At 44.1% G+C, this 14,195-nt stretch overlaps 1 pseudogene; it reads left to right on the top strand.

The window, feature by feature from the left end:
• Window positions 1-13,172, top strand: part of LOC101570997 — a 15,939-nt pseudogene extending 2,767 nt beyond the window's left edge.
• The last annotated feature ends 1,023 nt before the right edge of the window (window positions 13,173-14,195 follow it).

Below are 14,195 nucleotides of genomic sequence, written 5' to 3'. Positions count from 1 at the left end.
AAAAAAAAAAAAAAAAAAAAAAAAAAAAAAAAACCGACCAGGGCTGGGGAGGTAGTTCAGTGGTTTAAGTGCCTGCCTGTTAAGTGCAAGGACCTGGGTTCGATCCCTGGTACCACAGGCTGTGCCAGCTCCAGAACCCTGGGCATGCCCTTCTTGCCCTGAAATCAGGTATGGTAACGCACTGAGGAGGCTGAGACAGCAGAATCTGAGTCCAAGCTGCATAGTAAGACCCTGTATCAAAATAGATTTTTTTAAAAAAAGAACTGACTGGTTGAAATGACACAGTACATGAACAAACATACTGCCTGAGTGCTGCTTGGGATAAATGTTAAGTGGGTAAGGAGGTTGCAGTTAAGGCTGAAGCCCACCCACCCCCACATTTGTTGGTTTTTAGACAGAGTCTCACTATGAAGTCCGGGCTGCCATTGAATTCAATGCGGAACCGAGGATTGAACTCAGGCCCTAGCACTTGCCAGGGAAGCGCTTATTCCACTAAGTCATCTCCCTGGCCCAACATTCTCTATCAGTATGGGTCTCTCAAACCTACTTCAGAAATAACACAGAAAAGAGAGGGAGGGAGAGAGGGAGAGGGAGAGAGAGAGAGAGAGAGAGAGAGAGAGAGAGAGAGAGAGAGAGAGAGAGAGTCTGGAGATTGAGCTCAGAGACTTTATACTCTACTATACCCCACTCTTTTTAATTTACTGTTTTTAAGGTAGAGTCTTGCTAAATTACTAAAGTGCCCAGATGGGGCTCAAATTTACCACCCTCCTGCCTCAGCTTCCCAGAGCGCTGGGATTGCAAGTTTGCCACACCTGGCTTCTCTCGCTGTACCTTATCAGATATAGGACCTGAATACTCACAAAGAACTTCCGCATTTGTGGTTTCTCATTATCCTAAGACTCAGTACCTGTGTTCTTCAGGTTTGTTCCTTGGGGCAGCCAACATCATGCTGGTGCTGTGCCCCTAAAGGAATATGCTAATGTTTATTAGCATATGCTAATTTCTTAAAGCTAATTGATAAAGGAAAAACAGTTGTGTGTTCTTGAAGCAAATTTTCCTGTACTCAAGGGAACTAAAAAAGAAAAAGTGGGGCTAGGGAGATAGCTCAGCAGCATGAGTGCCTGCCCGGCAAGGCCAAGGTCCCAAGTTTGATCCCTAGTACCATGAAACTGTCTCATTGCTATTTGTTTCTCAATAAAATTAATAAAAATAAATAAATTCCTCATGGAAAAGTGATATAAACACATTAAAAGAAAAACTGTAAAACCCAACCAACCAACTATCCAACAAAAACACATATAAAGATGCCATCCACTGAAACCTCGCTGCTGCTAAGCTCTAGTGTCTTTGTTTAACCCATATCATATCACATTATAGCATATCATCCCGTATCATTTCATCTTTACCCCTCTCACTAATTGTCAAGATTTTCCAGTCCTACATTACAAAACCTGTACAAATTGACTGCAAAATGAAACTGCAGTTTGGACCATTCTCGTGGGATTTCATGGCATTGTGTAAATGATGTTGGGGAGGGCTTTGGATTCTCTGCAAGCCCTCAGCGACGGAGGATCTGGCCACGCCTGAGACTAAGAAAAGAATAGTAAGGAGGATGAACAGAAGACGCTCCAAAGGGAGTGATTTGAGTGCTGTGGATTAAGGTGCGTCCTTGTGGTAATGCATGAGATGTCTGGATAATTTTACCAAATGGCACTCTCAAAGGGATGCTGTGAAAATCAAGTGCAAAGAACGACCTATAGAGTACACCATCATCCAATTTGGTGCGGAAGCCCTCGACACCCCGCCCCAGCTCACATTTGATTCGTGGTTCACTGAGTTTAAGATTACAGATACAATCGTAGCCTTAACTTTAACACATTTCTTTTCACACCTTTTGAGACAACTTTTGCCTCAAGTTTCTTTTGATTTTACATTTACTAGAAAAGAAGGAAGGGCCTATGTTTTAAATAAATTCTGCTTAAAGTGGGATTTTTGTCAGCTCCAAATTTTTAGTATGACAGGAACCCCAGGTGACAATATATACATTGCTATATTAGGGGCTCAGTGTTCCAAGTTTTATCATTTATACACCTTTGGCCAGTGTTGGGGGGAGGAGAGAGAGAACAGAGAGAGAGAGACAGACACAGAGACAGAGAGACAGAGAGGACAGAAACAGAGAAAGAAACAGAGACAGAGAGAGGACAGAGAGAGGGAGAGCAGTTCTGAGCTTTTACTGCCCCTCTTCCCCGCTCCAGGTGGAGCTGGGCTGGCTAGGCTGTCTTACCTTGGTAAGGAGAGCTGCCCTTGGGTAACCTCTGTAGTAAAAGCCATGGAATTTCTATGGCAGTCAGGGGCACTGAACTCAAGTCCAAAGTCCAGCGCTGGAGGTTTGGACATAAGAGGGATCAAGAGGCAGTCAAGGAAGCAGCCCTGTTGACCGCAGCAACATCGCTGAATCTGGAGAATAAACTCTGCAAATACCAGGCAGCATTTTGGCCCATCCTTCCTATATCCCTTGAGCATGGACCTGCCAGGGGCTGAGACTCAGCACAGTCCACAAGTGGTGGTTTGCGCCCAGAATTCTCTTCTTGTCCATGAGCCTTTCAGCTCTCCAAGCAGCTCGCCTGCTGGAGCAAGGCGCCCTGGAAGAGGCCCAGGCAGCACAGCAAAGTCTGCTTCTCAGAAACACAGGTGGGGGGTGCTAGGACTGGCCTAGTGGCCTGGGCAGCCCAGGGAGCCAGGGCACTCCCTGTGCATACAGGCAGTGGCTCCTGGAAGGTCCCCTAGAAAGCCTGCACATTCGTCACCTGTCCCATTCCTTATTTTGCCATCTCTGGAAATTATCTAGAGTAATTGTCCTGAAGATCTGCAATGAGGGGACAGTATTAAAGGCCCGTGAGCTCTGAGGCAGCATCTCTGAGCCTTGATGGCAGCGTAAATGGCCGGCCATTTCCTGGTCCACTGAGTAAGGGATTAGCATACTGTGTGTGGCAGCTGCTCCATCCGTCTTCTCGCTCTTCATTGCCAGCGGCAAGGTGGAATCAGCACTTAACCTTTGAGTCCCTGAAGGGTAAGGCCCCCACACTCCTGGAAATATGTGTTCACCTGGGATGGCCACAGCATGGAGCCTTTGGGAGCTCAGTGAGGCTCCTTCTGCTGCTGAGGCAGTTGATGGTTGTTCAAGGCTGGGAGTGGAGGGTTGTGGACCGCGGGTGGCAGAGAGTGGGGTGGCAAGGCAATCAGGAGACCTACTCTCTCCGCCAGTTCTTTGTCCTGTTTATGGAGGAACAGGCTGAGTGGCGGTCTCCTCTGGCCTCATTAGTAAATCAGGTTCTTTAATTTCGAGTTTGAGAAATTCTCTAAACCTTGATACCAGGGCTGCCAGCCCAGAAATCCTCACCTTCTCTGCTTGCCCAGGAGAACCAGCCAGTCACCCTCTGTTATGTCCCCTGAAGCCTCATGAAGTCACAGAGTTTTTTCACAGGTAACTGGATCTAGAGTGTGTCACTGATTGCTGGTGCAATGCTGGGATTAAGGATCTGAGTACGACACCACCGGCCCTAGGGTGGGGAGCCTGCATACAATATAAGGGACAGAAAGAGGTCTGTGCTCCCTCTCTCTGTCCATCTGTTTGCTTTTGCTGCCTTTCTTGCCTATGAACTGCTTCTTACCCCTCTGCCATGTGCCACCCTGCCTTGGGGCCAACTGATTATGGACTAAAACCTGTATAATATAAACTGTGAGCTAAGTAAACCTTTGCTCTTTTCTTTTTTAAAAATTGATTTTATTGAGAAACAAATAGCAATGAGACAGTTTCAAAACCGATTAATAGGACAATTTCAATAATTAATACATTGCATATTATTTTCATAGTAGTTATTCATAGCACAAGATGCAGACATGATATCCTGTCCAAACACTATTAGTACAAATCTTTCTTCTCATTGAATTAAGAGAAAGTAGCTGTATATCTCTCCTAAGTATTTTGTATATACAGATACAAAATAGTCCTTTATTTGTTTCCCCTTTTTTCTTTAGTTTTGTTCGAGATGGTATTCCATTGCCATTTAAATAATGCCGGTGCATGAATTCAGCACAATATTCCAATATAGTCCAGCAGTCCATAATAGTAGTGGGTTACCCGTAGGGCTGGCAATGTCAAAAGTTGTTGACTTGAGCCTTTTACAGCTCAGCATATTAAATGGCTTTACTTCTTATACCTCGTTTTTGTTTTGTTTTTTTTCTGCTGGATGGTTAAGACCAAGATAAAGCAAGACGTATATGACAAAAAATGTAACTTTTGTATCTGATAAGGTCAGTCAAATCCCCTCAGGATTTAGCCTGAAACCCTGTACTGCAGTTTGCAGATCCTTTGTCAGAGTCAGCCATGTAGATGAGTCAGGGCCATTGCTTGACCAATTTGCTCTCTATGAAAGCCCGAGAGAATGTTTTCTCTCCATGTCACTCTCCTTAGGCACACTCTACATCGTCGATCACTTTCTTCTGTGGCCCCATAATCTCCTTGATCAGAAAATTTGGGACACACTAAGTTACATGATGTTACAGTACAAGTTCTCTTATGTCCTGAGTCCTCACTGACCTTGAAAGTCTAGGGCCAAAATATTGGCTGTCCTTGCAGCCCTTCTTTTTCTCTAATTTTTAGTCTGCAAACTTAAGTTGTTAACCCTCCAGAAGAGAAGCTTAATGATATTATTATCCTATAACATAGGCAGTTGAGCTTAATCTCACTATCTTTGTCTGAATATCAAGCATCTTAGACATAACACGGTACAGGTATTTTCCATCAAGTATTGATATGTCAAACTTTAAATTCCTACTGAATGTTAAAAAATAAGAAATATTTTAAAAATAAGAATAAACAAATAACAGAACTTAACAAAAAAAAAAGGGTACACAGATGCATGTCCATTTTGTATCTGTGTATTCAAAGCGGTTAGGATAGATACATAGTTACATTCTGTTAATGAATAGATTGATTTGTTCTAATGGTGTTTGTAAATAGGATATCATGTCTGCATCTTGTACAGCAATTAACCACTAGGAAGAATGCATGCAATGTGTTAATTATTGAAACTGTCCTACCAATTTGATTTGAAACTGTCTCATTGCTATTTGTTTCTCAATAAAATTATGGAAAAAAATAAATAAAAATAGGAATAAACAATTACATATTTTTACACAGAAATTTAGAAATCTAACCATATACAGTATTGTAGCAGGACAGTCCTATGACTTTTTCTTGTCTCTTGCTTTTATTTATTACCCTTTTTTAAAACAAACATTTCCTTGAGAGACAGTATAGCAGTAATTGATATGACATGACAAGCAGTACATATTTAGAAGACCAGAATGACAGAACTCAAAAGAAGAAATAAAAATTAGAAAGGTATAACACAATTAAAAGGAAAGAAAGAACTTAAGGATTAAACAATGAAGAGAGAGCAAGGAGAAAAACTAGGAAACACGACAGGGGCAAAGCCATACATTTACATGCACAAGATGGTTAAGGCAATGATCCTGAGACTCTTCAGCAGGTTTTTAAAACTAGCAGTTAATTGGTAGGATTCTCACCCTACCTATATATGCCGATACCCATGAAATAAGCAACTGCACTGAAGACAGCAATGTGTAATACTAGGGCCATGCTTGAAACCTTGGCTCCCTTAACTTTGGGTGTCTGGTATTTTGTCTCAGTAACGAGAGAAAAGTGACCAAGACACCTTCCCCATGGCCTGCTCTGCAGCTGGTCCTGGCTCTCTTCCGGCTCTGACTGCCTCTATTGCATCCTCAGCTCCATCTGAGCAATGTCTCTGCTTCACTCAGCTGGAGCACTTGGCCCCAGTTTCCCTCCTAGGAAGCAAAGAAAGGTGAGAAGAGACAGAGTCCCCAGGGTGTCCCCACTGACCCCTGGAAGACATCTCCAGCAGCAGCCTGGGCCTCTATCCTGTAAGATAACTAGAGTTTAGAGAAGGCTTATAGTGAGTTCCCTGGGGCTCTCATCCCAAGCAGGACTGAAATTTACACCAAGGGATTTTGACCATCATGGTGGGGTGGGAGTACTGGTTGCAAAGCTCAGTTTACAATTCTTGTCTGGCATAAATTATTTTATAGTGAGCCAGGAAGGGCCAGGCTGCAGCAGAGCTGGACTCCGCAGGGAGTCTGGGGCCCATTTCATTCATTATTTGAACCAGAGGACTGAGATCCTTCCAATTCTGTCTTCCAGAAGACTCCAAACATGCAGGAGGGATTGGACAATGTGCCACCTGGGGCTTGCCAGCCTCATTTTGCAGCGTGGCAGGTTTGGAGGTAAGAAAACTGTTTGATGTGATTTAAAGACCCCTGCAGCTCGAGCAGTCCCAGGAGGAGGATGCCCTTAAGTGAACCAGAGAGAAGGAATGACCATCTGTCTCCAGTGGACACCGAGGATTTCCTAGATCTGACCTTCCCATGAAAAAGGAGAAGAGGCTGCAGCTAAGCTTGGCCAGAGCAGACCCCCTCTGCTTCGTTGACTTCATCCACTTGTTTGTCTATCCATAGCTGCATTCACACATCCAGTGCTCAGTGAGCTCCTGTTTACCCCTCAAATCCCTGTGCTGTTGTTGTCCTACTTTCCCTCAGGAAAAAGGAGGTCCTCTTCTCTCTGTACCTGCACCACGGTCACCTCACACAGGGCTCACCTTGTGGTAGCAACTGGAACACTGCCTGAAAGGGCAGAGTCTGAAATCAAGGTTGGTGAATGAATGAATGAGGGGGAAAGTGAGATGGGCAGATATAGGGGCTGACATCCCAGCGGGAAGCAAAAGCCAGTGGAGGAAAACAGCTTATCATTCAGGCAGTAGCCAGCATGGCCAGGTGTGGAGGAGGGGAACACCCGATCCTCTTTTTCTTGTTCATCTCATTGACACCTGCGTATTTGACTAAGTATCTGTATTGTGCACCAGGCTGTAAGTCTTACAAACCCATCTGACGATGTCTATAGAGCTTTACCTGGGAAGCTGCTCTTAGCAAATGCATGGTAAGTAAGCCTTAGTGGACTAGAGAATTCAGGTTCTGAGGAGCAGGGTAGTGCAAGGCTGCTTGGCACCAGGCATCGGCGGCCCAGGCCCTGTATAGAGTTGCCAAATGGAATGCAGGATGCGCACTTAAACTGAAACCTGAAATTTAGGTAATCAGTACATAATTATTTTATAAATATATCCAAAATGTTGTCTAGAGCATGCTTATAATAAAACAGCTGCTCATTATTTATCTGGGATTCAAATCAAACTGATGCTTTTGTTTACTTATTGAGGGGGTCTGAAAATCTTATTCCCTTGGATATTTTGGCTTACTTTCTGCTAATTTGTCATTCTATTCTTTCTTCTTTTTATTTTGCTGTATTTATCTCTTGCTTTTAATCACCAATGTGACCTCAGAGTTACAAGATAGCTGCTGGAGCTCCAGCCTTTTTGTTTTTGATTTAGGAAAGCAGGAGCAGACAGGGATAGAGGACAAAAGAACACCTGTCCTTGTCTGAATCAGCCTCTTTTGAAGAGATTTTTCTCTATCAAATATGGGCTGTTTCTTTAATGATAAAAGGGAGTCTTTATTTTGTTAAGTGTAATAGATATTGTGGTTATATAAGAAAATGTCCTTTCTTTGAAGATACATCTTAAAATATTTTGAAGTAAAATGTCATGAGATCTGAAATTTATTTAGAATTATGGGGGGGGGCAACTATGAATGTTAACTATTCAATCAGTGTGGTATATTTGGGTAAGCATTATCCCAATCTCCACATTTCCTCATGCTTGAAAATATTTTTAATAACACCTTTTAGGGGTTTTTTTATGAGACAGATTGATCTTTGCTGAACAGCATTTGCTATCTTTTACTGGCCACCTGGCAGAAAGAAAGGCTCAGAACGTGCAGTCTTTTAGCAGGGCAGCTCGGAGCCTAGACACAATCAGAATGCTGGCGGTGAGGAACAAGTGGACAATGGAAGTCTTGCTGCATTTGTGGAAACCAGCCCCTTCCGGTCTCCACTAGGAGCCTCAGTACAGCACGAAGGCGCAAGCAGGCACTCCTCCAAGGGCGCGTGTTGAGGGGAGATGGGCAGCCTGCCCTGCACCATCTCGGTGTGGCCACAGCTAGCTCACGTTTGTGTGCTTGGCCAGGATGCTAAGGTTCCCTGGAGCCGTGTGGCTGTGTCTCTAAAGGAGAAGGAGCTGCCTGGCTCCTTCCCTCACTCCCTAAGGGGCAGGGAAATTTCCCAGCTCCCTGGGCTGGGCCCACAGTGTAAAAGAAAGATCCTTAAACAGAAAGCCGCTTTTGGATCTGTTGCCCCGTAGGACAACCTGGCCCGCCTTGGTTTCTTTCTGCTCCGCGTTTCAGCTCTCAACCAATCGGGAAGCAACAGCACCTAGGAGAGCACTCAGTCAGTGTATACAAGACTTCGAAGGCATGGGTAGGTGCACACTGTTCTGCATTCTGCGTGCTTAGCATACAGGACACCTGCTCTGAACATCTGGGGCCAGACCTTCTGGCCCACTGACTGGTGAGCGGATCATGCACACCCATGCAGCGCAATGTTATTCTACCATCAAGGGAAGACCACACTGATTCGGGCTGAGGCTCACTCAGAGGAAGCATGAAAACTTCATGCTGAGCTGACATGCTCATCCCAAAGAACCATATCCTGTACCTGTACTGATCTTCTATTTACATGAGCCATCAGAAGGGGCAAATCTACAGGACAGAAAGCAGAAAGGTAGTTGCCTAGGGCTGTGTGGAGGCTGAATGAAAATAGGAGATGATCGCTAATGGATATGTGGATTACTTTTGGCAATAAAAAAAGTCTGAATTACGTTTTTTTGGCAGTACTTGGGGTTGAACCCAGGGCCCCATGCATACTAAGCTAGTGCTATAAGATTGAGCTAAATCCCCAGCCCTAAAAATGTCCTAAATTTGACTGTGGTGATGGTTTATAGTATGTATTTATGAATACTTATTTTTTTTCTTTTGGCAGAACAGGGGATTGAACTCAGCCCCTTGTGCTTGCCAGGCAAGAGTTTAATACTGAGCTATCTCCCTGGCCCCTTATGAATACTTAAAAACCTATTGAATCATATTTTGTTGTTGTTGTTGTATTGAGGATCACACACAAGGCCTTATACATGCCAGGCAAGTATTTTACTTCTGAGCTACACCCGAAGCCCTGAACAGAACACTTTAAATGAATGACTTGTGCGGCATATTAATTATATATCAATATGCATGTAATCCCAGCTATTTGGGAGGCTGAGGTAGGAGGATCACAAGATTAAGGCTGGTCTGGATAGTTTAGTGAGATCCTGTCTTTAAAAAATAAGTAGATAGACAGAAGATAGATGATAGATAGATAGACAGACAGATAGAGATGGGATTAAGGATGTAATTCAGTGTTATATACCCTGAATTCTCAACACTGGAGATTGAACCCAGGCACTTGCCTCACATATGTGGAGGCTCTGGATTCAATCCCCAGTGTTGGGGTGGGGGGGCTGTTATTTAAAAATGAAAATATAAGGCATTCAGAAAATGGGAGGTCACTTTATTGATGACAATATTATCAACAATACGTTGACACTGGCTAGGTCTCACTGTGTGCGTAGATGCCCAGGAAGCCCCGGCCTTGACCAAGCTGGAAGAGTCCCAGCACCTAGAGGAACTCCCGAAGCGGAGTCGGGCTGAACAGCGGGTGCGCAAGCAGCAGAGTCCTGCCCCGCTCCTGCCCCGCAGCAAACAGCTGGACTTAATGCTCCTGCACTTACGTATATTGACCGTTTACCTCCCACTGCTCCCAGCGCTAGATCTATGAGCAAGAAGAAAGGAAAAAGGAGTTTGGGTTTAAACTCTTATCACTAAAGCAAGTCTCCCTCTACATTAAAAAACTATCCAGACCCTGTGGCAGGAATGGGCTCTGGTCTTGGGGCATAAATTTGTGTGTGTGGAAAAAAGACTTATTGGTGAATTTAGCAGTATTTTTCGTTGAACTGGCAGTTGCTAACCATTACACCAGTATTTATTTGATTCTTAAAGAGTACAAAACCATGGACCACAAATAAAGAAGATGGAGTAATAGTTTGTGGCCGGGCCACTAGCTTTAAACTTGAAATGAAGTGTCCAGTTTTGAGTTACTGTGTCCAACCACCATTTGTACAGTTTGAAAAGTGGGGGCATTTTTCCAGGCTGTCAGTGTGACTGTAGTTCATTCCCGTGAATGATATCGCTGAAGGAGCAGTTGTTCTGCTGTGAGCACCTCACTCATGACCAGAATATATTAAATGTATTAATCTGGGCCTCCCAGCATAATTTAGGGAGGCCCTCTATTTGACACATTCCTGTACATCCTTGTTTTATTGCTTGCTCCAGCAGGTAACAATGTCTCAAAAGTCTTGCTCCTGAATGAAGTTAAAATTACATGTCACCCAATAGCATATGCAGTTGGGCGGCTTATTTGCTGTCAAAATTACCACCATGCGACAACATGCGACGTTAATGGGGACGTAACGTGATTTACCTCACTGGCCCTGTCTGGGTGGGGAGAGCAGACTCCTGTACCTGAGTGGCCACGTGCTGGGCAAAGCTGTGATTGCCTCCATCCTTTGGGGATGAGGGTGAGTGGTGTTTTGGATACTCCACCAAATAATTGCTACACTTGTTTAAATCTGTAAGAGATAAAAGTCTGTTCAGTGCTCCACCAACCACCAGGATTTATAATGTTTTCCAGCCAGGCTGGAGACAATTGTCTCTTAAGAAAGTGCTCAAGATTTATCAGAGAAATGTCTAATTGTAAGGTTGGTGGGAGCAGCATGGATTTGCAATTTGACACAGTATTTTTCTACTCTGCCAAACCAGAGTCTTTGGAATATTTACTAGCTCAGGTAAGAAGAGAAGACAGCAAAGTCAGGGTTTTCCTGTAGTGAAATCCTGGGTTATCCATCTAGAAAGAGTATCATAGGTAGTTTAAAATCTCCTTGGAAAGAAAAAGTACAAATGGCCAGCAGGTACCTGAAAAACTATTCAACATTAGCCATTAGAGACATGCAAATGAAAACTGCCCTGAGATTCCTCCTCACCCAGTCAGGAAGTCTATCATCAAACAAAATAAAACAAACAAACAAAGATACACTGGGGAGGATGTTGGGGTGGGCAGAGGAAGATTTTCCACTGCTTATAGGAAGGTAAATTAGTATAGCCACTATGGAAATCAGTATGAAGATTCCTCAAAAATTATAACTAGAGGGGCCGGGGAGATGGCTCAGTGGAATAAGTGCTTGCCTAGCAAACACAAGGACCTGAGTTCAATCCTTGGTTCTGAAAAAAAAAAAAAATTATAACTAGAGTTACTTTCCTTTTTTTTTTTTTTTTTTTGGTACTGGAAATTGAACTCAGGACCTGTGGTCATCAGGCAGGTGCTGTGCCACTGAGCTACATCTCTGGCCCTAGGATTGCTAGTGGATCCAGCCATATCCCCCCTGGTATATATGTGAAGGAATTAAAGGCAGCACACTATAGGGACCCCTGCATACCGATGTTTACTGCAGCGCAATTCATAATAGCCAAGAGACAGAACTGGCCTAAGTGCCCCTCAACAAATGAATGGATAAAGAAAATGTAGTACATGTATGTAGTGGAGGCATAAAGAAGAATGAAGGGCTGGGGAAATAGTTCAGTGGCATAAGTGCCTGCCTGGCAAACCCAAAGTTCTGAGTTTGATCCTTGGTACTGGAAAAAAAAAAAAGACTAAAGAAGAATGAAATTTTGTTAACTTCAGGAAAATCGATGAAACAAAATAAGGCAAACTTAGACAAATATTGTGTATTCTCTCTAATATGTCTAATATAAAAAAGAAGGTAGACTAATAGTCAAGAGGGAGGGAATAAGGAGGAGAGGTATAATACTATTGAATGATACTATTGAGGACGGATATGATCAAAATGCATGCATTGAAACTCAATAATTTATGAAATTAATAGCACTAATAGTAAGAGAGAAAAAATAAATAAGCCCACTTGGAGGCAAGAATTAAGAGTCCTGGGGCTAGGTGTGCTGGCTCAGGTCTGTAATCCCAGCACTTGGAAGGCTGAGGCAGGAGAACTGCTGTGATTTCAAGGCCAACTTGGGCTACATGCTACTTAATAAGTTCAAATCCGGGCTGAAATGCACAGTGACCCTGTTTCAGAAACGAAAAGGGGCGGGCCAGATAGCTCAGTGGACTGAAGCGCCTGCTCGGGCAGGGGCGCGGCCGGGGTTCAATCTCTGGCGTGCTATACTGGCCCCAACCCGGGGCACACTGGGACGGCCATTGAGACTGGGTATGGTGGCATGTGCCTGTAATCCCAGCGCTTGGAAGGCTGAAAACAGAAGAAAACGAGTCCAATCTACGTAGTGAAACCGTGTATTAAATATACATTTTTTAAAAAGAAAAGTTAAGACTCCTGGGCGCTTAACTTCGTTGGTACCAAAACAAATACAATAGGCTGGATTCATGTTTGTGTAGTCATTTCTATATGTACATTTTTTTTTACTTTTTAGAAAATTTATTGTAGGAGCCGGGGAGATGGCTCAGTGGAATAAGTGCTTCCCTGGCAAGCACAAGGATCTGAGTTCAATCCCCAGTTAAGCAAAAAAAAAAAAAAAAATTTAAAGAGAGTAGAAAAATAATAGGTAGTCTTTCCGGCTCCAGCCTCAGCAGAGAGAGAGAAGTCCCCACAGTGTCCGCCCATCTGCAGTGGATGGTAGTGCGGAACTGCTCTAGCTTCCTAAGCAAGCGGAATAAGCAGACGTTGAGCACGGAGCCCAACAACCTGAAGGCCCTCAACTCTTTTCGCTACAGCGGGCTGATTCACCGCAAGACAGTGGGCATGGAGCCAAAGGCCGATGGCAAGGAGGTCGTAGTGGTCACGAGGCAGAGATCCGGACAGCGGAAGCCAGCTACCTCCTATGTGCACACTACCATCCGCAAGAACGCATATGCCGCCCTTAGCAACATCTGCCACGTGATCCGAAAGAACAAGGACCGCCGGGACCTGCACAGGGCTGCCATCCGCAGAGCCAGAGCCATCCTGCGCAGCCAGAGGCCTGTGATGGTAACAAGGAAGCGGACCCGACCCACCAAGAGTGCCTGAGCCACCCTCAGCAATGAAGAGCCTTCCTGCAGTCCTTGGCTGTGTCACAAACTTAAAAAAAAAAAAAAAAAAAAAATTAAATCATTAGAAATGTTACACAAATTTTAAAAAGCAAGATAATAGGTATTCAACAGTGCTTGTTATAAAATTGCATTTTGTCAGTGCTGCGCACTGTACCTGCTATATAACTTAGGCCAAGCTTCCAGCCCTTCCCCAATTGGCCTGGTTTTGTTTTGCAGAGCTGGAGATCAAATCCAAGGTCTACTGAGTGCAAGGTAAGTGCTGTGTGGCTAAGCCGCACCAGCCAGGCGTTCCTTTGTTTCGAGGCCAGCGTGCTATGGTCCTGGCCGCTCCTGGAAGGGCTTAGGTAAAGGGATCTTACTTCTGCACTCAGCCTAATTGCTTCCCAGCCCTGGACGAGTCTAGACACACCCTACCTCCCTAGCCTTCTCTCATTTATTTCTCCTTATTTTAAATAGTTAGATTAGGGTTCTGCTGTGGACATTCAATGCATTTGCAAGATGGTGACGTCTAATGCAGGAGCAGAAAGCTCTACCTGCAGCCGTGGTGGCCTGCAATCATGGCAAAGGGCTTTAATGATGAGCCCTTGCCGCTGACCCCAACCTCATCGACCCGGGTCTGCAATCCAGCCAGCTGCTGAGGGGTTTAAAGGGCAGCCGTCCCAGGCAGCCAGCTGGCCATTAATAATGTTTTCATCTGTGACAGTGACAAAACTGCAGTACTTGAAGAGAGTTTATTAAGGTCAGTCTATAAATAAGAATTAAAATTTTTTTAAAAAATGGGTTGACACAGATGAACGGACAGATGAATAAAGTGATTGGGCAAAACAATAAATATAAAAGTGGACAAGTTGCTCCAAGAGGAAGACTGGCAACAAAAGGCCCAGCTCACTTGGCCTCTAGCCTCACCCTAACTTTTAGATTTTGTGAAACCACTTTTAAACTTCAGGTTTCGTGACTGCAGGTCCTGCCTAATATTTTGTCATTTAATACCCATTCTCTG

The sequence above is a fragment of the Octodon degus genome, unplaced genomic scaffold (assembly GCF_000260255.1).
Source record: "Octodon degus isolate 3935 unplaced genomic scaffold, OctDeg1.0 scaffold00010, whole genome shotgun sequence".
Classification (NCBI taxonomy): Eukaryota; Metazoa; Chordata; class Mammalia; order Rodentia; family Octodontidae; genus Octodon; species Octodon degus.
This window is presented reverse-complemented; position numbering and strand designations above follow the sequence as displayed.